The sequence below is a fragment of the Atractosteus spatula genome, chromosome 4 (genome assembly GCF_055471065.1).
Source record: "Atractosteus spatula isolate fAtrSpa1 chromosome 4, fAtrSpa1.hap1, whole genome shotgun sequence".
Lineage (NCBI taxonomy): Eukaryota > Metazoa > Chordata > Actinopteri > Semionotiformes > Lepisosteidae > Atractosteus > Atractosteus spatula.
In genome coordinates this window covers 33538183-33560910 of record NC_142709.1, presented here as the reverse complement: position 1 = coordinate 33560910, position 22728 = coordinate 33538183, and the positions used below count along the sequence as shown (strand labels likewise).

General features: G+C 50.4%; 1 protein-coding gene across 2 annotated transcripts in view; it reads left to right on the top strand.

Annotated features, from left to right (window-relative positions):
* The first annotated feature begins 4168 nt into the window (after window positions 1–4168).
* rev1 (REV1 DNA directed polymerase) overlaps window positions 4169–22728 on the top strand; it is a 51927-nt gene continuing 33367 nt past the window's right edge. Inside the window, exon 1 of one of the 2 annotated variants that reach the window (XM_088914328.1) lies at window positions 4169–4396. The gene's annotated coding sequence lies outside the window, so the exon portion shown is untranslated. The remainder of the gene's footprint in view (window positions 4397–22728) is intronic. The other variant, XM_088914329.1, reaches the window with a different exon arrangement.

Sequence of the window (22728 nt, the reverse complement as noted above, 5' to 3'; positions counted from 1 at the left end):
CACTGAAACGGATCGCTTGTATCCCTAATACAGTACTTAAAAGTTTGACATATTGTTTCATCCGCAGCGATTTACATAAATTCCGTAGCATGATGACTTTTTTTATCCACCACACGAAACATAACAGCAGTTCACGCCCGTTCACGCAGGGTGAGCACAGCTCTGGGGGAGTTTGGGGATAGGGCTCAAGGCAGAGGAACAGGGTCCGCATCGGCCGCGGCTCTTCCTGTACTTCCAGCTCTGACGTCTTGGACAGTTAAACTGCCTTGTTGATCTGCAAATGCGAGCTCTCCTTTGTGAGCCACTGCGTAACGGATTTGCAAAAGGAACTTTCAGTGCAGGAAAAAAAAACGCGTTAAAATCATTCTCTCTCGCTATTTTCTGCTTTCCCTTATCTCTCTCCCTTCCCACCCTCTCCGCCAGCCCTTCAATCCCTCTTGTTCTCAGCGGCCAATAGGGAGCCAGCAACATCCCAGGCTCCATCACAAGCCGTGTGCTACCATGGCAACAGAGGAGCGGTTCGGCCAATCAGGTGAGAGCCATGAGGTCTGACAGATGTCATAAACTCGCTGCAGAGCCGCAGAGAAACACAGCCGCTCCAGATACAGACGCTGTTGCTCCAGCGGCACACGCCCAGTGCACCGCTCACTTTCTGTCTGCAAAAGGTCTGTCAAGTCATCCGGTGTTGTACGGGCGCACTACAGGTTATGCTGTTCATTCCTCCTGTGTTCTTTGTTCATTTAATCTAGGTGTCCTAGCTCAGAAATCATCCGGACAAACCCTTTTAGATACAGTATATAACCAAAGCACAAAAGCTTGGATAGCAGACTGTACTGGGACAGAAAGACTAGACTACATTGGTTAAAATAATTACTATCCATATTGCACTGAAAATCACCTAATTATGGATAACACAAAGTTTCAGGGATTCATGTGAGGCCTGAAACAGGCCAATATATATTCTGAAATATATGCCAGGACATTTGGGATAGTTCTGGGTCTTTGTCCTCCGCCTTAATGAAACGAATTGGGAAAGTCAGGCATTTTACCAACATAAATTTACATTTAGGACCCAGATTTTAAGTCAAATTTGGGCTCTGGCCATCAATGGCCAATCCCAGGCCTTTGCTGTCCTTCCGTGGAAAGGTGCTCTCGGGGAGGAGGTTGGAATTTGGATCGGGGAAGACAGGCCGGCGTGCACGTCGGAGTCCTACCTGGAGGGTTAGGAGCAGATATTCAGTGACAGCACAGCGCCGGCGCTTGCAGAGAAGCTGCTGACAATGACACAGGAGGAAAGGAGGCCGGCAGCAGGATCTGAAATGAACCGGGAGGAGCAGATGGTAATACCAGTTATCCAGATGTGTCAGACTCCGGATGTGAGAGACTGGTTCCATCCATCCATTTCTCAACCTCTTTATCCAGGAAGGGACGAGGGGAGCTGGAGCCTATCCTGGCTCACTGGGATGGGATCATCGAGTTTTAATTCCAAATCAGTCACTCATTTACCTAAGAATTATTCTCCCACACATTTATCTAAAGTGGGAGACATTGCAAATGCTCGTATGCTTCATTAAAGGGAGTTTACCTATGAAACAGATCCTGGTGAGAAGTGTTCAAATTGTCTAGGCACAAGTAAAGGAAAAGATAGGTTTGAGCAGGGAGCCGTGTCAGCATTGGGCACGAGGGAACAAGTACGTTTTCATTCAGTTTAGAGAAGGCTCTGCACCTGAAGAAGGCTCATCAGCCGAAACACTTCTTTTCTTATACTGCTCACTGCAAAATTAGCATTTATTTCTTCCTCTGCAGCTGACACACCTCCTTGCTCGAACCTCTTCAAATTGTGTAGCTGAGCTCGGGAGGATCTCAAAACACCGGGATCCGCTGGAATCCAAAAGTGGGTCTCAAAACACAGATCCACTGGAATAAAAAGTAGATCTCAAAACACTGAGATCCACTGGAATCCAAAAGTAGATCTCAAAACACAGATCCACTGGAATCAAAAAGTAGATCTCAGAACACTGGGATCCACTAGAATCAATAAGTGGATCTCAACACACTGGGACCCACTGGAATCAAGAAGACACTGGGCCCACTCGGACACTCCTGAGGTGACGTCTGCAAGGAAAGAGCTGCAGGTGTTTCATTCAGTCTAGAATATAAGGAATAGCCCTGGGGCTTTCTTTCCATATCAGTACTGGGGCAATGAAAAGACTTCGCCAATCGAAGATTCTTTGGAGTAAAGACTCGCAGTGGACTAAAAGTACCAAGGTTGACAGACCCTAAGCTAAACTGAGCTACAACACGAGATACGTGCCCGTGAGATGAACACAACAGATAGTGAGGAAATGGATTTGTGAAATTCAACATCTCCAACACAAGATGGCGCAATAGCCAAACACCCCGTTAAGTTGAAAGAAACAAAGTTTCATGTTTAAAATGCATCCCTATGATGGCGCGGTAATTTCGTTTCAATCTTCATCTAAAAAGAACATACAACTGTTTTAAATCTGTATGTAGTGAAGTATTAAATGCATGTTATCCAGTTCACGGATTACAGCAAAGTGTTATTTTACTTTAGATAGTTTTGGAAATATATCTGAAAGCCAGTAGAGCCCCCCCCCCCCCCGAAAGATTACGCAACTAGCTTGCCTAACTAGCAATATCGACGAACAAATGTCTGGAAGTGGCGCAAAGCGTTCACAAACTCCCGCATCGATGCCGAATTCTACAAAACACGGAGCTCTTCGAGGTCGCGGCTCCGGAGGGGACTGACGCCGAAGAGAGTCGTGAGAGTCGGGACGAACTTGGGGAGCAGCTCGCGCGGCGCCCCGTGCACCCCACTTGTTTCCCGCGAGTCCGGCGGGACCCGGAGCTCTGCAGGTACCCGCAGGGCCGATATCCGCCGCTGGGAGCTTGTTGCCAGGCAAGGCTGAAGCACACGCTTTGTACCGCCCTATTTCCAGATGTCCCTGATAGGCACTGCATTGAAGTAGCAATTATTAAATAGTGTTATTGTTGGTGGTGGTGTGCAGTGGTTTTTCATCTAAGTCATTAAATGTTTTTGATTCTATTCCTGGGTTTTTATAAAACGACAAAGTTAAACGTTTTGAACATATGAACTCTTATCTTTGTACGTTGTGATTATTATTTAATCCTATCCACTTTCCTTTTAGATGAATACGCGCGACTAAAATACGGATTTTTTCACAATGAAAAAAATATGGATGGTTAATCGTCCTGCGTTCTCGTATGGGTTCAGAAATAACCCTACGAAAAAGACAGGAGCGCGATTAAGTGTCCGATGAAACGGTAGCGCCCCATTAATTCAAATTCAATTGTAAAATACACCGATATTTACGGTAATTCTGTTGCAGCACAAATCTTGCTCTAAATCTGTCAGGTTAAGCCTCCCCGTCACGCGTGTTGAGGTTGTGACGTGAGCTGGGCATTGATATCGGGGGGCACACGGAACTTCGCTCGTGCCCCGCAGAGGGGCGGCCGTTCCTCTGTGGGGTCGCGTCAGTTTTGAGGCAGCGCGGCTCACTGCTGCACAGGTGGCGCGGTGTGGAAGTGATCTTCACCCTTGTTCCGTCAGCCACATTAAACGAAGGGGTCCTTCGTATTGTGAAATAGCACTTCGCCATGTTTGAATGAAAGCAGGCTGTGGAGCGCCCCTCAGGTACACACAACCGCAGGTGCGCTTCAGTCACTGAATGAAGTCTTGTTTTGAGACAGAGGACTCGGGCTGGCTTGGGCACGGTGTTATTCGTTTAAAAAAAATAACACGGTCTTGGCGCCTGTTGCCCCAGCGTTTTAATCACGCCGCTTGAATTAATAAATCATGCCAAGGGATATTTTTTCCTCCTGCTGCAGCGTGTTAACCAGACTCGCAGCGGGGGGAGGGGGGTGTACTCGGGCGACAGTCTGCCAGCAGCAGCCGACGAGCCAGTCAATGAATCCCTGTGCGAGTCTGAGAGCGTGTGAGAGGGGGGGTTCTCGCTCGCTAGACGAGGCGGGAGCCGCTCGCCCGACGCGCTGCGTCAGTGCAGGCGAGCAATCCCGGCGCCAGGGGGCGCTGCGAGACCGGCCGCCGGCGGCGCATCTCTCGGTGGTGACCCCGGCAGGAGGAGGGTCCGCGGCGGCAGGCAAATAGGAGGAGGAGCCGGGGAGAGTGAGAGAGACAGACGGCGAGAGAAGGCTGCTGGAAATGGGGAGAGAGAGAAGGGCGATCGGGGGGGACTCGCTTGTCTGACTGAAGAGCCACGAGTGCAAGTGGGAGAGAGGGGCGAAGCAGAGGACAAAAGACGGAGCAGAAGAGGCAGGAGGAACGGGCGAGGGGAAAGGGAGAGGCCGGCCTGCACAGGCGCAGGAATGAGAAGCTCGCTGTAGAGGAGAGGTGAGGACGGATTCCCTATAAACCCGAGCCGCGAGCCGCGCGCGCCGGATTGCGAGCTTTCGTGCGATCGCGTGCCTTCCGCCTGGCGTGCGCTCGGGGCACCCGTCTCGCTCGGCGCGAGAGGCCGATGCGCGGGAGCCGCGGCTGACGCGTCCTCTCCTCTCCGCGGGGCTGTTCCTGGTCGCCGGGACTTGCCCGACCGAGCCTGCAGACTGCCTGCCTTGCCTGGGGTTGTACGCACCCCCCAACTCCTTCTCCTGTTTTTTTAGGCCGGCCTGGGTCAGACTGTCCCACCCACCAGCTGAATCACATGGGACGGGGCGAGCAGACACAACACAGGCGTTAACGCCAGGTCGCTGCCGGCCGCGCTGCCGCCGGGTCTCTGGCCGGGGCGGCAAGGTGTGCGCCCGCCGATCTGTAGCGGGGAGCGGAGGGCTCTCACGTTAGAGTCCGGTGCCCCTGAGCTGCTGTAGTTGGAGCCCCCTGACGGGGGGGGGATGTTGCCTCCTATTAAACCGTAATGCCCTTCCTGTGTGTATAAGCGGCATGACCCCTGCGCCCTCCGAAATTTATCCCGGCGTTGCCCCCGTTTTGACAGTCCGCGGGCAGACCCGGGCATGTCCGAGCGATCCGCGCAGCTCCCACCTCAGCGGCGATGAAGGGGCTCACCGGGCGGGCGGAAGTGCTGTATTACAGTCAAGTAACCCACTGCTCCGGGGTCTGCAAGTGCAGGTTTCAGGACGAGGCAGTTGTAGGACTCACGGTGTTTATTAGTCGGAGTGGAATGACGAGTTCACCCGAACAATGAGTCTGCGTTTTCCATATTTAGTAGTGTTTTGTTTTTGAAGCCATCGTTTGACAGTTTTGCGACGTAGTAAATATGATGTGCCGTTAACTTTGTTTTCTTATTGTACGTACATTTGTGGTAAGAAATCCTAAACTTCACATTATTTGTGGTAGGTTATGGCTCAACAATGTTTACCTGTCATGTCAAGTAAAGCTAACGTGAATAATGGAAAATGAAATGTTCTTTCTGTAAACCCTTTTATATATATATATCAATAAACTGTCCACCTTGATCAATAATTTTTTCTCCAACAAGCGTTCTTCACATAGGAGGTGTCTCTCAAACTTTGGGGTGTTGTGTATAAAGGGCACACCCCCCTTATTCTCTTACTGTAGATTCTGAGTGAGCTCCCTGCTGCCTCTCCCATCGAAGTGATGGCTGGGGTTTCTGAAAAGGGGCAGTCGACACAAAAATAGTTTTTGTTTCAGAATTTATGACTGTGGTGTCTGAGGGGATTTTTGTATTAAAAGATTTTTTTATTAAGGATACAAAGCTGGGTTTTTCCGACTCGGTTCCTTCAGGGCTCCTGTGTCCTTTGGTGTTTATGCTGACCGGAGCGGCCAATTAAGCAATTAACCTCTTTCCTTTCTCAGTTTAGATGCAAGGAGGACGTTTCCTCCATTCGTTCACAGTTGATTACTCCCAAGTGTTCACTTTAATAGCGACACTGAGAAAGCGTCTCAGAGCCTGGTCCGAGTTACCATAGTTATGCACTTGATTAGCAAAAACCAGAGCTGAGCCTGGGGCCCCTCAAGTAAAGCTGGACCCCATGACAAACAGTTTGAAACAAAAACCCCAGAAAGTGCTTCAAAACAGTGGATTTGAATGAGAGCAGAAAACTGTCCCCACGTTCCACAGAATGTTCTCTTTCAAGAAGTGTCCTGTGATCAATTAACTACTCGCTTCCAGACAGGCCAGATGAGCTGAATGGCTCCTCTTTCCTCTCTTCTGATGAACACATTCTTTCGGAAGCGAGCGAGTAATAGGATTATTCTATGCTGAAAAGAGAAGAAAGGAAACGCAACGTTTCGGCTGTGGAGCCTTCTTCGGGTGTGATCTCCTCTATGCAGCAATCACACCCGAAGAAGGTCCCACATTGTGTTTCCTTTCTTCTCTTTTCAGCATAAACCTTTTCCTTGTTCCTTTGCAGCCTACGCATGCAGACGCATTTCCCTACTTGAACTGCTTCTTTCGGAAGTGCCTTGCTGTGTATGCACTGTATCCCTGTGCAGCTGCGATTATGCCAGATACCCCCCTGAGCCGACTCCCGTTTCAGATAAGGGGGCCTCAGAGCTCCCGCAGAGGACAGAGCAGCGTGTTACTCAGGACGTCGTGTCGGTCGATCCAGACTCTTCCTTTATTTTTGTCGGTTCAAGATGAAGAACAGGAACACGTGGCAGGCCTGGCCTGTCGTTGGCCTTCGCCCATGGCGGTACTTTTGGAGCCCCAGAACCGCTCCTGCTCCTGCGTGCAGAGGCTCTGTGGCTAAGGATCTGCGCCTGTGGCTGGAAGGTTGCCGGTTCGTATCCCGCGGCCGGCAGAGGAATCCTATGGCCAATAAAGTGATCTGATCATCACACGGAGGAAGTCGTCCGGAGTGCATCATCCTGGAAGGGGCATCGGTCCTGCCTTCCCTGCCGTTTCCAGAGCGATTTCTGCCCACTCCGCCTCCCTTCCTCCTGACGGGATCGCAGATGCCGTCTTTGCGTTGACCGTAGGGCCCGTGGGACACGTTACCGCCTGGTTCTGTGCACGGGACGGTCCGACCTGTAGTGGAAGTCTGTCCCAGCACGCGCTGGAACGGAGGCCCCGGTGAACCGGCAGTGCGGGCGCCGAACCGCAGCCTCCTGGTCCTTCCGGCGGCCGCCCCTTGTCGAAAGGGGCGCGTCCTGCCACCTGCCCTTGGTGCGAGTCCCGCGTAGCGCCCAGGTGATGGTCTGGAGCTCCACACAGAACGAGCACTGCGCTTTGTAGCACTAAGAGTTCTCTGCTGCCTGCACGCTCTTTGACACACTTGCACACATCTTTGTTCCTCCTCGTTGATCTGCTGAGCTGTGATTAGCTTCGCACGTAATCTTGTAGTTAGCCTTGTCCCCCCGAACATCTCAACGATTTGCCGCGTTGTGCTCCACAGTGTTATTTTCAAGAGCTCTGCTTCGTCCAGGACTGAACTCTCAGTCCAGGACTGAGAGTTCACACAAGGCTAATTTTGCTGTACTGGCTAAAGTCATGACGATTAGTTGCATCAAAGAGAGAGATGGCTGATCTCCTCTCTGCAGCGATCCCCTGCTTCATGCCTCAAGTCTGCCGCGTTCTCGCCCATCACGCTGGCTGGCAGAGCATTCCGAAGGGACTGAAAGGATCCAGAGTCCACTGTGAAACCGATGGCAGGTTTCAGAGGCAGTAGATGCACAAAGTTGCTCTAGTATGTGGGAGCTCTGGCGCCATTAAATCAGTTTTTCACTGAAAACGAACGTGAAGACCTGACAGACTTAAAGGAACAGGAGGACAAAGGAAAACATAACCAGGTGCTGTAAAAAGTTGTCTCTAACACACGGCTGTGTATTGTTTGAAAGAAGATTTACTTTTTTTAACTCGGCCTTTATTTTGCTTTGTTTTGTACAGCTTTTACCCACAGGGGCTTTCCAGAAGAGGCAGTATATACAGACAGCATATAGGAAAGTGGGCATGTTGTAAAAAAGGTTTAAAAGCAGCTCCATTTGATTCGGCGACAACACAAGCCCTTTGAAGTTGTGGTGCTGGAGTGAGAAATGGTGATGTCTGAAGGGATTTTAATTGACAGGTCTTTCCAGGACTGAAGGGCACAGTTACTGCAGGATCTTGCGCCAGCCTTGAATTTGGACATTTGGGAGGAATAATTCACGGATACATAATACAGGAGCCAACACTTCTGCACAGTTAATACACGAGGGAAAGAAGATTGGGTACATTTCTGTGCTTAAAGAACTGCTGGTATCTGATGAAGTAGCTTTGGTTTCCATCTCTATGTGTCATGCTTGGCTCATAGTGTCAGGGGGCTGTCTTTCTTTCTCCTCTGTTAATCCAGAATGTGAACGGTGACTCTCAGCCAAGAACAGTGAACCGGCTCCCACTGAGACTGCCGAGCCCCACAGGTGTAGACACAATGAGGATCTCCTTCCCCACCTACTTTTATCCAGCTAGCACCAGATCAAATATTTGATTTACATCAAGAGCTTTTAATGCTGACTGCAAAGCCCTCCAGTTGCATTTCCAGCTGTGAAGTTGCTGGGCGGACGCAAGAGATTGTGCTATGAAAACCGCTGCACCATGGGCCAGGGAAGTCAGATCCCTGTACGTATAGGACCATGGTGAATGCTCCTGTTGAGGAGCGCGGTACACATGCAAGAGCACTACACTGACACTGATGCAAGGGATCCATCTGGACATAATGCATGCCCAGAGGCTGGACTCAGCAATACGAGTACCCTCTGGTCAGTCATAAGCAAGACAGTGTGGCCGGCTGCGAGTTTGCATCACTCCAGTGGTGCTGACCAGTATCCACAGTGTTGCTGCCCAGGTCTGGAGGCAGCGATGTCAGGGTGCTCTTCCTGCTCTCTGGGTGAGGGCTTTTAAGTGGTTTGTGCATGAGGGAGCCCCAGGCATTCAAGCTTTAAAAAATTAATAGTTCCTGTTGGATCAGGATCCTGGATGCTTTTATAGGACTGAATAGAACCCAGGATCTGGTGACTCTCTCCCGTCTGCGCCAGCTCTGCTGGTGTTCTCTGTGTGAAGCTGTCAAATGGCCCATGGTCAGTTTAGACCCGAGATCTTGAGGCGAACAGGTCTGTGGTTCAACATTTAAAAAAAAAAAAACCTCCTGCCTGTGTTCTTGCTGCAGTCCCTTGTGAAATATCGATGTGCCACTTCACACCCAACAGGAAAACGGATGGCGGCCTCCTTCCTCGCATCTGTCTTTGTCCGCGGACTTACCTGACAGTGAAAAAAGACTGAGATCATGAGATTATTGCGGTTAGAGTTTGCACGAACAAATGAAGAGAAGATCCATTTGAAATGGTCTCGCGATTTGTCATGTGCTCTTTGGGGGGGGGGAAAAAAACGTCTTTGTGTGAGAGCTGACAGTGGCGTCTGAAATGTTAATGCTGTGGTAGCTGCATACATGGGGGATTGACAATTAAACTGCCGTAACGTGTCAGGAATTGATTATTTAATATAACTTCATTCATGGATCAGAGTCTGACTTCAGTTGACACAGCAATGACTACCTGATCAGCTCTCTTCAGAATAATTTGAATACGTTTGCAGTTAATTAAGTTGCTTAAATCTGAAGATGTGAGATACCTAACTAGGTGCTTTAGCTCGTAGTCAATCTGATGGCAGGTGGAGGCTTTAGCAAAATGCTGCTAATGTTGTTGTGTAGAGCAGTATTGATGGTTTTCTTTAAAGCATTTCATGGTTATTAAGGATACCTGTTTTAGATGCATTCCTTTGTTGAGCTGATGTTTAAGACTTCCGCACAGCAGTGAACATTTTGCGTTGATCTTCCTTGTGTCTCTCGTTTTTGCTCTTTAATGCAGAAACAGATCCGCTGAAATCCTGGGCCATTTCGATTTAATCCTGATACAGTTGTTTTGTTGTCCAGCCTTTTACTGTATGTGTGTGAATAAGTAGCGAGGATGTTAAAGACAAGGAGTCAGCTGGGATTGTTTTGGTAGAGTGTTGTAGCTACTCTAGTACATTTTCCGGTAAGGTTTATCTTGGATCGAGTTGATCGCACTGCTGAAGATTCTGACCTGTTAGTGTAATTTAAAGATTTACTTAGCGACAACCTTGGTTTCTTCTTACCAGAAAATGCGCTGCGTTGATAACAGCCAAAACTAATTTTAAACAGATTTCAATAGCAGAGGCTTTTAGTAAAACACTCATAGTAATATGTAAATAGTGCAATTCATGAAGTCTCATTTTGAGACCTGCAGCATTTCCTTTAAGAATCACGGATTCTTTTTTTAAATCGTTACCGGGTTACCGCCTTGCTGGTTTCCACTGTGCGGTCTGTTTCCACCTCGCGTGAAAGCCGGCTTTGTCCTTTGATGGCGGGGGAGTAAAGGGAGCGGAAGAGCAGTCAGAGTGCAAGCGCTGATGCAGAGCGGGCAGGTAACACATGCTGCACTCTGCACGGCCATATACCAGCATACCACTGCTGGTTTCCATGGGCAACTTTGCCCCAGAACTGTAAGTAGCGGGCGAATTCTTGCTCTTTATTTTAATTCCAGCCGGTGTGTAATTGAGAGTCCCTGAGTGTTGAAGGGCTTTGTCTGCTCGCGCGTCTGTGAAATTAGCCCATTTTGTCAGGCGGCGCTGTAATGGGCAGTTCCCACTAAGCCGGATTGCCTTCACCTTCCTGCCTAAATTGTGCAAGCGACTCATCCGTGGCATGAGGAGGAGGAGGAGGAGGAGGAGGGGAGGGCGAGAGGGACGTGACGGAGACTCACAGGCAGCCACGCGGCTCTGGGAGTCGTTCAATTGATCTCACCTAAGGCCCCCGCAAATAGCTCGTCTCGTCTCGGGATTGATTGAGGTGCGTTTGGGTTAATTGTCTTGGCGGAGGAGCGCGTGTTCTGGTTTGTCTTTGAAGACTAACGACGCAGGATGAGGCGAAAGCTCGGGAGTAGGTTCACGCTAATGTGCGGAGCAGTGGCTGATGGAGGGGGTCCCCCAGGACGGAGTCTCCGTTCCCTTCAAACCCCAAGGCCTGTGACGCGTGAAGCCCCCTCTGTAATTTGCGTCTGCAAAGCAAACGAACACAACAACAGGTATTTTATTTGTAGACAAAGGTATTCAATTAGAATCTCCAGTTATCTTTTCCCTCTGGCTCTAATTCTGAGTGTCCAGCTCGAGCATATTGGAGCCATGTCCGCTGCCTCTTCTTAGCCGTGGCCCTGTGGCTGCCTGGCCAGGCCAGAGGGGGGCGCCAATGAGAAGCGAGCCGAGGATGCCCTGCCTGACTCGAGCCGGGTCTGGGCAGTCCTTTGGTGCCCCCTGCGGTAGCAGTCCAGGTTTCGGCCCCTCCCCTGTTGGCGAACAGAAGCGTGGCAGCAGAAGAGCGCCTCAAGGCCACCCTGCAGCCCGACCGAGTGCCGACTGCAAGCATTCGTGACGTCGGCTGACCTTTAAAAGCAGCCTTAATTGACATGCTCAGAATGTCAACGTTGAATTCATCCAAGCTTTTTACTCCCACCGCAAGTCTCGCTATTCATGGCTGTGACCCCGGGGGGCAAGGCCTTGCCCTCGCGCCAGTGCCACCCCCCACGCCCCCCGCCCGGTGGGAAACTGGCAGCTCCTGAGGGTTGTGACATTACCCAGCCTTCCCCAGATTGAGCCGGGAGTCGGCACTAAGGCTCGGCAGCTCTCTACTTCTCCTTTGCTGGGACGCCAGGGTGGGAGTCTTGGGACCGGGCCCTCGCTGAGCCCCCCCGTGCCCCCCCCCCTTGTGCCCTGTCGCTCGGAGGATCTGACTTCCGCCAGGCTGGCAAGTGGCGGACAGCCGCTGTGCCTGGTCTCTCTGGGCAACTACTTAGTGGCTCTTTTTCACGGCCTGCTTTTCGCGAAGCAAAGGAGGGAAGTAGCTGGGTGGGGGGGGAAATTATCTCCACCCCACCCGTCTGGTTTCTCCGAATTGTGAAGTGAGCGGCAAAAAAAAATATCTGTGATCTGGCGTAACTTGACGCAGGACAGCTGGAGTTGTGCTCGGACACCCAGGTGTTCTGCCTACTGCTGTTCATGTGGGAAAACGGCAATCTTTCTTCTGTGCTGTATAGCATCTTTCATGCAAAAAGGGCCAGGATCTCTGGTTTTCCAGGGCTTTTTTTACTGTTGTGTTCTTAAATACTTAACCGCTTACAAAAAGCAAGATGTAGGTTATCATCAACGCAAACCACCGTTCAAGGGAGCGGCATCCTCGGGGGGCGTTTTTAATAGCGTTGCTAAAAAGAAGGGCTCTGGACACTTAAGGGCATCGAAACCTGCCGTCTCGTTTGCCGTTGCGTGAATCGCTGCATTGCTTTCATCGCATTTCACCTGCGAGGGGCCGCCGACCCGAAGGAGGGTTCGCCTTTCTGTGGACGGGCTGAAAGGGTTCTGAAAGCGTCAAATATCAGATGGCCTCAGGATGTGGCCATTTTGCTGCCCTTGTTGTCTTTCAACAGCCGATGCCGTGTGTTTTTGAGTGAAAGACGGGCTGTAACCCGCGTCACGTTACAGGCTTGTCACGTTACAGGAATACAGCGTCACGTTAGAGGCTTGAGCAAGGAGCCGCGCGGGCTGGAAAACAGCAGGTAGAGAGGAGGAAACACCGTTTCTGCTTGGGAGGAAAAAGTTCCACAGCCGACCTATTAAGCTGGTGATTAGAGATGGACTGTCAGGCTGGCTATGAAGCTGTGACCTGCGATCCTGTTGTCTACACTGGGGAACAGTCATTTCACATCATCTGGCACTTGTCTTTGGGTGGCAGGATAGCCCTGTCGTCCTGCTCCTGGTCCCTCCATCGTCATCAGGGGCGGGTGGTACTCAACCCTGCTGCGGATTTTGTTCCCGAGCTGTCCGGATCGCTGATCCCTTTGAAACTACTTGTTCCATTTCACCCAGTTTTCGGAAGTGCCCTGGTGCTGCAGGAGCTGGCACATGGATTATGCTAATTACTGAGCCCATCAATTTTTAACTGCTGCCATCTGTCAAAAGAGGTAATCCGTCTCGGTAACTGACTGCTTGGCCGCAGTGAAAACTAGGAGAGGCTTTGGATCTTGGGATGATCACAGGAGACTGGCCGGTCAGGCATTAAGCCTTTCATGTGCTTTTAAACACCTCTGTGTGTATTCGTCTCGCCCAGCGCAGACCCGGATCGATTGGTTTGTCAGGTGTGCTGGTGTGAAGGGTGTCCGTTATCACTTGACCTGAACCGCACCTAAAAACACATTCTGGTGTGAATAGTCATTTTGAATGCTGGAAAAAAGAGAGGAGCTCCAGAGAAATTTAAAATATGGAACTGAACCCCTGAGCGCTTTGCTGATGGTCACTGCCGGTGACCAGGACAGAGCCACACCGCCGGTGACCAGGACAGAGCCACACCGCCGGTGACCAGGACAGAGCCACACCGCCGGTGACCAGGACTGAGCCACACTGCTGTTGCTGGAGACCAGGACTGAGCCACACTGCGGTGACCAGGACTGAGCCACACCGCCGGTGACCAGGACTGAGCCACACCGCCGGTGACCAGGACTGAGCCACACCGCCGGTGACCAGGACTGAGCCACACCGCCGGAGACCAGGACTGAGCCACACCGCTGGAGACCAGGACTGAGCCACACTGCTGTTGCTGGAGACCAGGACTGAGCCACACTGCTGTTGCCGGAGACCAGGACAGAGCCACACTGCTGTTGCCAGAGACCAGGACAGAGCCACACCGCCGGAGACCAGGACTGAGCCACACTGCTGTTGCTGGAGACCAGGACTGAGCCACACTGCTGTTGCCGGAGACCAGGACTGAGCCACACTGCTGTTGCCGGAGACCAGGACAGAGCCACACCGCCGGTGACCAGGACAGAGCCACACCGCTGTTGCTGGAGACCAGGACTGAGCCACACCGCCGGAGACCAGGACTGAGCCACACTGCTGTTGCTGGAGACCAGGACTGAGCCACACTGCTGTTGCTGGAGACCAGGACTGAGCCACACTGCTGTTGCCGGAGACCAGGACAGAGCCACACCGCCGGAGACCAGGACAGAGCCACACCGCCGGAGACCAGGACTGAGCCACACTGCTGTTGCCGGAGACCAGGACTGAGCCACACTGCTGTTGCCGGAGACCAGGACTGAGCCACACTGCTGTTGCCAGAGACCAGGACAGAGCCACACCGCCGGTGACCAGGACAGAGCCACACCGCTGTTGCTGGAGACCAGGACTGAGCCACACCGCCGGAGACCAGGACTGAGCCACACCGCCGGAGACCAGGACAGAGCCACACTGCTGTTGCCGGAGACCAGGACAGAGCCACACTGCCGGAGACCAGGACAGAGCCACACTGCCGGAGACCAGGACAGAGCCACACCGCCGGAGACCAGGACAGAGCCACACCGCCGGAGACCAGGACTGAGCCACACCGCCGGAGACCAGGACAGAGCCACACTGCCGGAGACCAGGACAGAGCCACACCGCCGGAGACCAGGACAGAGCCACACCGCCGGAGACCAGGACTGAGCCACACCGCCGGAGACCAGGACAGAGCCACACTGCTGTTGCCGGAGACCAGGACAGAGCCACACTGCTGTTGCCGGAGACCAGGACAGAGCCACACTGCCGGAGACCAGGACTGAGTCACACCGCCGGAGACCAGGACTGAGCCGCACTGCTGTTGCTGAAGACCAGGACAGAGCCACGCTGCTGTTGCTGGAGACCAGGACAGACCAACACTGCCGGTGACCAGGACAGAGCCACACTGCTGTTGCTGGAGACCAGGACAGAGCAGCACTGAAGCACAGCACAGAAGTGCAGTTTGCCAGAAGAGTTTTCACTTAGTCTGTCAAGCAGTTCTGCCACAAATATAGCACCTGACAGATAAAGGGGACTGGCTAAAAAAGACTGAGAGGAGTAATACAGCGTTTTACTTCACCTTGAAGCCTGGGGGACCTGTCATTGTGCATCTGTGCAACACCTCCCCCAGAGTTCATTGCACCACATTGTCTGGATGTGTGCTGAATTCAAGGAGCATAAACGTGCTTCTTCCTGGTGCTGCTCCTGTGCCTTGAGGAAGAAACCTCTGCAGTGGTTTCGAGCGCAGGAACAAATCAGATCTGATTGCGAGGTCTGAACAGAGAGCCCAGGGGCGGTGCTCTGTATGCAGAGGCATTCGGTGCCCTTTTGCAGGGGGATAATGAGATAAAGCAAGACATGGATCAGTTGCCTCTGAGCTTGTGATACCTTTGTCTTAGAAGATGAAATCTGCTTAGGGTGCTTTTCGTGGTCATTATGTCCCAGCGAACGGCTGAACGGCTTTAACGAGGTGTCCCGATCTCGGCTGGAGCAGCCTGTCTTCCGCATCCACCATCCCACGCTTCCCCTGGCAGAGAGGCAGGACCGCGGCTGCACGCGAGGGCTTGTCCGGACGTGTGGCGGCTGCAGAGCTTGATCCCGGCGCCGGGGCCGCACTGCAGGGGCAGGAGGGTGCAGGGCCCGGCGGTACTGACCCCCGGTCACGTGCTGTCCCCTCTCGAGAGTGGCCTCCCTCCCTGCAGTGCCACAGTGCTGTCTGCCTCATGCGTGTGAATGTGTTGTGTGTATGGAGGGAATGATAACACTGGAGGATCTAGGGTACACGTGCACAACAGTGAATGGCTTTTTCAGATATTGTGTGTGTGTCGGAGCATTAATGATTGCTGTGGTAACTGACTGGATGTTAGTCAGCTGCTTCAGGAATCTGTGTCATTCAGTGAACAAACAGATGCCTTCCTAGGTATCTTCCTTGGGCTCTTTTTTCACTGTTTATTACTGGATAATTACTAATAATTGCAATTGTCCTTGCAATTATTTCTATCACTTTACATCTTAAGAAAAATCTGAAAGTGCTTGATATATAGGAAGGGACCCACTTCATCCATCACTGAAGTGCGGCCCTTCTGCACAGCCAGAGGAGTGAGAAATCTCTCCACTTGTTGACTTTGGAGGGAACTGTAGGGCAGCCAGTCTGTACAGGTCCAGAGTGGGATTTAGACAGGATAGTGGAGTCTGTGGGGTCCCCTCTAGTCTTTTGACAAGTGACCAAGTGTTCAGGACCTCTTACAGCACAGTGAAGCTGGTCTACGTGCTGGTGTACAGGTTTCAGGTCCAGAGGGAAGAGCGCCACCTACAGGTCCACCAAGAGCTCTTGTTACGTAAATTCCACCGGATGGAGCGAATTTTTAGATCGGTGGAGATCTGGTTAAAAGGTGGCAGTAGTGCTCTGAATCCTGAGGCCTGATTGCTGGTCACTGGTCTGATGGCTGGCTCATGTTAGTAAATGTCTAAGCCAGTGTAGAGCAGTGGTCAGGGCTCTGGACTGGAAGATGGCAGGGTTGGATCCCAGGGCAGACTCTCCTGCTGTACCTTTGAATATCTGAACTCTTCCAGTAAATACCCAGCTGTATAAACGGGTACAAATGTGCAGTTCAGTGGAAGAATATTTGTCTGTTCGCCCCCTTTCACATTTCTTCAGCACTAAATGTTAACTAAGCGTCGTGTATAAAGGGATTCTGAGTGAACAAATAACACCAACATTTGCTTGTTTCATTTATTTCATAAACAGGGTCATCCAGCGTCCGGTATCCCTGTGTTGAAAAGCTGATGCCCCCCCAGTTCAATCAGCTCAATTAAAGGGAAACTAAGGCCAGCTGTGTGAGTACCGCTGGCCCACACAGCTGTGCTCTATGTAAGATGTGTAGGCTAAATATAAAATGATGATGTGTAGGTTGCTTCCGATTAAAGCATCAAGGAAAGAAATGAATAATGAAAGGGCACACAGTGCCATGCAGTCATGATGAGTAGCAAACGGCCAAGTCTGGGGTGATTGCACTTCTAGCAGGTGTTCAGCAGATTGTACGTCTTTAATGTTACCAGCTGTAAAAGAAGCGTTGCACTTCACAGGTGCTGTCGTCTCTCGGGCTGCCTGTGCCCAGATGCTATCGGCCAAGCACGCGTGATAAAAGGAGCGCGGGATTTGCCAGACCTGCCCTTCTCCTTGTCCATCAGGCGGAGAGCGATGGGGCTGAGTGGGGGTGCGATCTTGTGTCTGTGAGAGCCCGGAGCCCTGCGGCGAGAGAGACCGAGTCTGGAAGCGGAGGCTCGTGTGTATGAACTGGGCAGTGACTCTCTGTGACTGGTGCCAGGGTCTGCACCCTTACCCTCCGGGGGACGTCCCCCCTTCTGGAGGCGTTTCGGAAGAGAGGCTCGATGGCCGAAACGTGAATGCCTGAGAAATGTGATGCGTTTGTTCAGTTTCAGAGGAAAGTCCAGTGAACTCATGGAATTTTAGCATTCAGAAGCCGAAATGATTCATTATCACACAATAATGGACAAGTAAGGAGTAAAGAAATCGAAAATGCCTGGCCGATGGCAAGCGTATTGTCCCTGGACAGACTCTGCTGTGGTCTCTGCCCTGTCCTGGCCTGTTACCACCCTCGTGTATCATTAGAATCAGTGTGTTTTGTGTTTATGTATTATAACCCCAGGGGAAGAGGTTTTGTGCATAAACACCCCTGAAGCTTGTTACCAGGTTAAGTGCCGCTAGGGAAATGTGTGAGAGCAATTAATTAACTTTCCAGAATCTTCAGTAACTTGCTTTTAAATTCATCTGTCTGTTATTGTGTAATGTAATTAAAGGGCTGAACTCCTGTGTGGGGCCCGTGTGGAGAGGTTCGGATTCTGAAAAGGGCAGCTTCAGGAAAGCTTGCCTCATCCTTGGTGTTAGTGTGGGATCATGTTTGGAACTGATGGCTGGTCTCTTGCTGTAGCAGCCTGTGTAGCCCTGGAATTCAGTCCTGCGCCTCTAAAAGTGATTTGAAACCGGAGTCTGACTGCAAGTGCTGTATTAGCAAGCTGTGCTGTAGTGGGTTTGCTGGTTTGTGGCTTCTCTCGTCTGTCTTGTGTGTGTTCAGCAGGTGTAGGTTTCAGTCCTCCTAATGTGTGGCCAGTCTGGTTTTCTCCACGTCTCGCTGACTCTTTACATGCTGTCCATTCTTCAGAATCAACAGTGAAACTGGAACAAGAGGGCACGTGCAAACTATGTAAAAGACCATTTAAAACTGGAAAAACAGGACAACAGGAGACATCTCTTTACACAAAGAGCTGTGGGAGTGTGGAACAATTTGCTCAGCCATATTGTCAAAGCCAATATCCTGAATTATTTTCAAGTAATCCTCAGAACAATGAGCTGTTGAGAGCTGTTACGAGCTACATGTGCTGAATGACCTCCTCGTGTCTTCTGTAACAGCTCTTAAGGTCTTCTGTATTAGTGGCCCGTCTTCAACTGCCTGTGACTTGCACGCAACTCTAGTCACATTCCACTGGGTTCATTTCCAGCAGGGCATTTTTTCTTTTGAGTGAGCAGTCCTTGTCTGTGCTCTTAGCTTGTCTCATTAAAAAGCAGGCCGTTTCCCCATAAATTATTGCACGATTATTCTTTGAGGATGTCATTTCTCGTCAGTCTACCAAGGGTACGCTGGGGAGACGTTTTTCTTTCTCCTAGAGACGTGAACTTGAGATCTTTTAATATCTTTACAGTTGGTTTTTTCCCCCCTCTGCCGACATTAAAATGCTCCACGTGGGGCTCCAGGCAGCTCGGCCTTCAGGCTTTTTATACTTCAAAGAACTCTCTACCTTTGCAGGGAGAAAGACCCAGGATTCCGTTCCCGAAGGAATATAAGGGTGTCTTGTGGGTAAAACATTTATAAGAAAACAAATGTCCAATTTGGTCAAAACGTCAGTTTGTGGACTTTTTTGTGATAAAGAAGCGCCGTCAGTCCGGCTATGTAAAACTGCGGCCCGGTGCTCGTTTCCTGTGGAGCGGGCATGAAAACTCCCGCGCTGTGGGCGGTCTGCCAGTCATGATGCTCGCGCTCCTTGCACCCCTGCTGACCTGCCTGAGCCCCCCCGAGTGCCTGCAGCACCCTCCCCTCTTGGGAGCTGAGCCGGGGGCACTCAGTTGACCGGCAGGCCTCTGGGACAGATCTGGGCCGTGTTTCATCTTGGCAGGGGGAACTGGAATCTTATTCCACTGTTCGGAGGCGCAGGACGTGATCGGCCCTGTGCTTCAGGGACATTGGATCTCACCCTGAGTCTGCACGACTGAAGCTGCTGTAGCACCTCCCTGCTCACCTGTGAGTGACAGGGTGTGGTGATCGATAGGAGGCCCGGAAGGGTGCGAACGTGAGACCGCTTACAAACGAGAGGAGCCATTCGGCCCATCCAGTTAGGTAGTTGGCAGCCAATTGATCCAAGGGTCTCATGCAGCCTTTTCTCTCTGTTGTGGCTCTCTGCTCAATCGGCACTGTCCATGGAGCACTTAATGCAGGAACTCACTGTTCTTGTCTCCAGAGTGTAGCTGTTACAGAACTGCTTACAGCCTCGCTCATGAGCAGCCTTGTCCAGGTGCGAGACACTGTTCCAAATGTAATGAAAACCCCCCGAGGGAATTGTTGTAATTCATATCACTGCCTTAACTGTAAGACTGCCTTTAAGTACAAGGTCAGTAGGCTCCTGAGGCCTGTGCCGTCTCAGTGTTTCCCTTGTGCTGGTTCAGTCAGGGATTTGCCAGCTCAGGTATCGCGAATCCCACCAGTACTTGGCCTGTCAGGGATCCTTGATCCCGGTCGACCAGTGGCATGGCCCCGCTTGACCCAGCATACCTGTACGTATATATATATAACTTATAGGTTTCAGTGTTCTCTCTCACTGGAGCGAGTGACTTTACGGGCTGAACCACTGGGAGGCACGGAGAAGCATTCCTTATTTCAACTGCGGAGCATCCACGCTAGTTCTGTTGCCTTGGATGACAGAGACTAATGCATGTAGGATATGTAAGTATCATTAAAAGGCATGGATTGGAGCCAGACGTAAGAAATATCACCAAGCTTTTCACATCAGGACTTAAGTTCTATACTTTTTGGGGGGGGGGGGGTAATATTAGGTCTAAATAGCTTTTAAATGCGTTACGAACTATTTCGTTAATATTTTGCAGCCAAAACTGATTAAAAAAAACCCTGCAGCTTTTATTTGTGACATTTATTAGTAGTAGCAAAGTTGAACAAAATGTTTTGCTAGTGTGCTTTAGCACTTACTGGCATTGGGCTTTGTCTCTGCTGGTAGTGGCCTATAGGAGACTTGGTGTCTATAAGGAAATGCATTGAAATGCAGGTTTTAGTTTTGCTTTGTTCTGCACATTAAAGCATAGATCTGTGATGGCTGCTTCATCACTGACAGATTGCTCTCAGAAGATTAATGCTGTTCGTGGCTGGCCTATGGACCCGGCGAATATGGTATTTGTTCACCGAAAATCTCACTGCTGCCTGGTTTGCATTGGTTGCCTTTACTGGTGGCTTATCCTTTAAAGGAGACTGTTGTGGTGTTGGGCTGTGAGGAAAGCAGTCCCCTCCTTCCTTATTTATAGAACGTTTTCTGCTTCATTTAACACTTGGAGCCGGTCTCCCTGTCACGGCTGTGTGCCAAGAGAGCTGTACCCTGAACTGTGTTGTAAAATTTCCCCGTGTGGCGCGGAGCTTCGGTTTGTTAATCGACCAGTGTCCCAAGTACTAGAGGTTGTTTTTTTTTTCCTTTCCCATGGGGTTTAAAATACATCCGCACTCTTCATGGCTTTAATTATAAGTTGATCCCCACCTGATTGTTGTAATTAATTTTTGGGTTTAATTAAAAAAAATAAAATGCAATCTGGATGTTGTGTCTCTTTTCTTGGGCTTTAACGGGGTGCTGTTATGTCTAAGGAGAGGGTATTGTTGTGTCCAGTATGGTTCTGTTCTCTTGACCATGTGCATGAGAGTCATAGTCTTGCGTTTTGCGATTAAACCCTTTGCATATCTTGAAAAATGAGTGATTTTTAGGTATTTTCTCATTCTTATCTTTTGGATCCAACAGTATCGCCTGAAAGCTTAGATCTCAGCCATTTTCTATCCATCCTAAGTATCTGTCTTTAGAAAATGGAAGTTTTAAGTTTTATCAAAATCTGAGTAGCCTTCAGTGCTTGAAGATTGGGGTTATCTTAATTGAACCAATTACTTTCTTAATTGTTCACCTGCTCAGGTGGTCCCAGTGTTTAAAAGCAGGAGACCTACACTTGACTGGGACTTTCGGGGACCTGAGTTGGACACTCTGCTCTAGGCGGTCTGGGCTTGAGATTACTTTAAGGGAGGGGGTGTGTGTAATAAGTGTGGTGGCTGCTGTGTCTCTCCCGAGCTGTAGTACCCTGTTCTGTGGGTTTGCATCAGAGCACGGCTGTCGGTCACCTGCAGAGGTGCTCCTCTGCTCAACCACTGTCTTCAGCCGCCTTCCTGTGAACAGCCAGGCCTAGTCTGATCTCTGTGTCCAAGAATGAAAGAGGTCCCATCTCGGTTTATTCATTTCCACACGTGTTTCCTGCCTGCCAGTGCAGGAGAGGCCCCGGTGTGATGTCATCGCTCCTAGTCTGGCAGGGGTGTGTGAGAGAGTGTGTGCTGTTATCAGTGAAGGCACGGTTCATGGCACTCGTCTAATGAGCTGAGACCCCAGGTTCCCAGTTCCCTGTAGGCTTCCCTTGTTTGCTGGCTGTTCTTTGATCACCAGTGCCGATCAGTGCCTGAGCTGATCTGCTTGCTGATGTAACTGAATTTTTGCCCTCAGTGCTTGGTTTCAGAACTACCTCTAGTTAAAGTGCATTAGTTCAACAGCTTAAGCATGCCAAATTTTATACAGTCTCTCCTCAATTTGCTAATTCATCAGTCCCTCCGTTTTAACTGAATTGCTCTTGAAGGGTGACCAGTTGGTGGTGAACAGTCAGTGGGTTTCAGCCACTCCCACAGTGGGTTGAGTGATCTTCCGTCTGCTTCAGTCCAGCTGGTTACATTTCAGCTAGCACACCTGAACGAGGGCCGTCCTGAAACACATTGATCAGCACAGGGTTCATGCCAATTTTGAATCTCCTTCAGTTTTTAGAGAACTAAAAATACATTTAAAAAGGTCTGAATAGAACATTGAAATAAGTTGGCCTGCATGAGACCTGGTGAACTAGAGCACAAACTAGCCTACAGAGGAGTACTCCAGGACCAGGATTCAGGACCACGGGTCTTGAAGGATGGATTGGAAAGTCCAGAGACGGGTCTGCTGGGGCTCCTTCCGGTCTAGTGTGAGTTCGGTGAAAGCAGCCAAGTCCCAGACCTCCCTGGAACAGGGAATATAAAGTGAAGTCTCTCTCCAGCAGAGCATTTTTCAATCCATGCCCCTGTCTATGTAAATCTCAGAAAATTTCCGTTTTCCCCTTGTAAATAAACTGCATTTCTTTAATCAAAATGGTAGGAATAAGGGTAGCAAGTAATTGGTTGCAGCAGTTTACAGCTAATGAATGTTTCCTGTGGGGCAGTCTCTTCGATCTGTAGCGGTGAAGAATTTGGAGACGCACCAAAGACCGCTCAGGTCTGAGGGCAATGCTGCTGTTGTAATTAGTGCAGTTCCCTCAAGAATAAAAGAAAGACCAAAACAGTTTTAAACACATTTTCTACATTTTGCCGCCCTTGGGTTTGGAGTATTTTATTTCCTTACACTGTTTATGCTTAACATTTTAATCCAGTCTGCCTTCTTTTGGTTTCTCATCTATCTGCAGTAGATACAATAAAGCTTGAGAAAGAAACGACCCAGATACGACCTGTTCTGTGATGGTTAGGTCCTGGTTTCCAGTAAGAAAATGACTGTATATTCA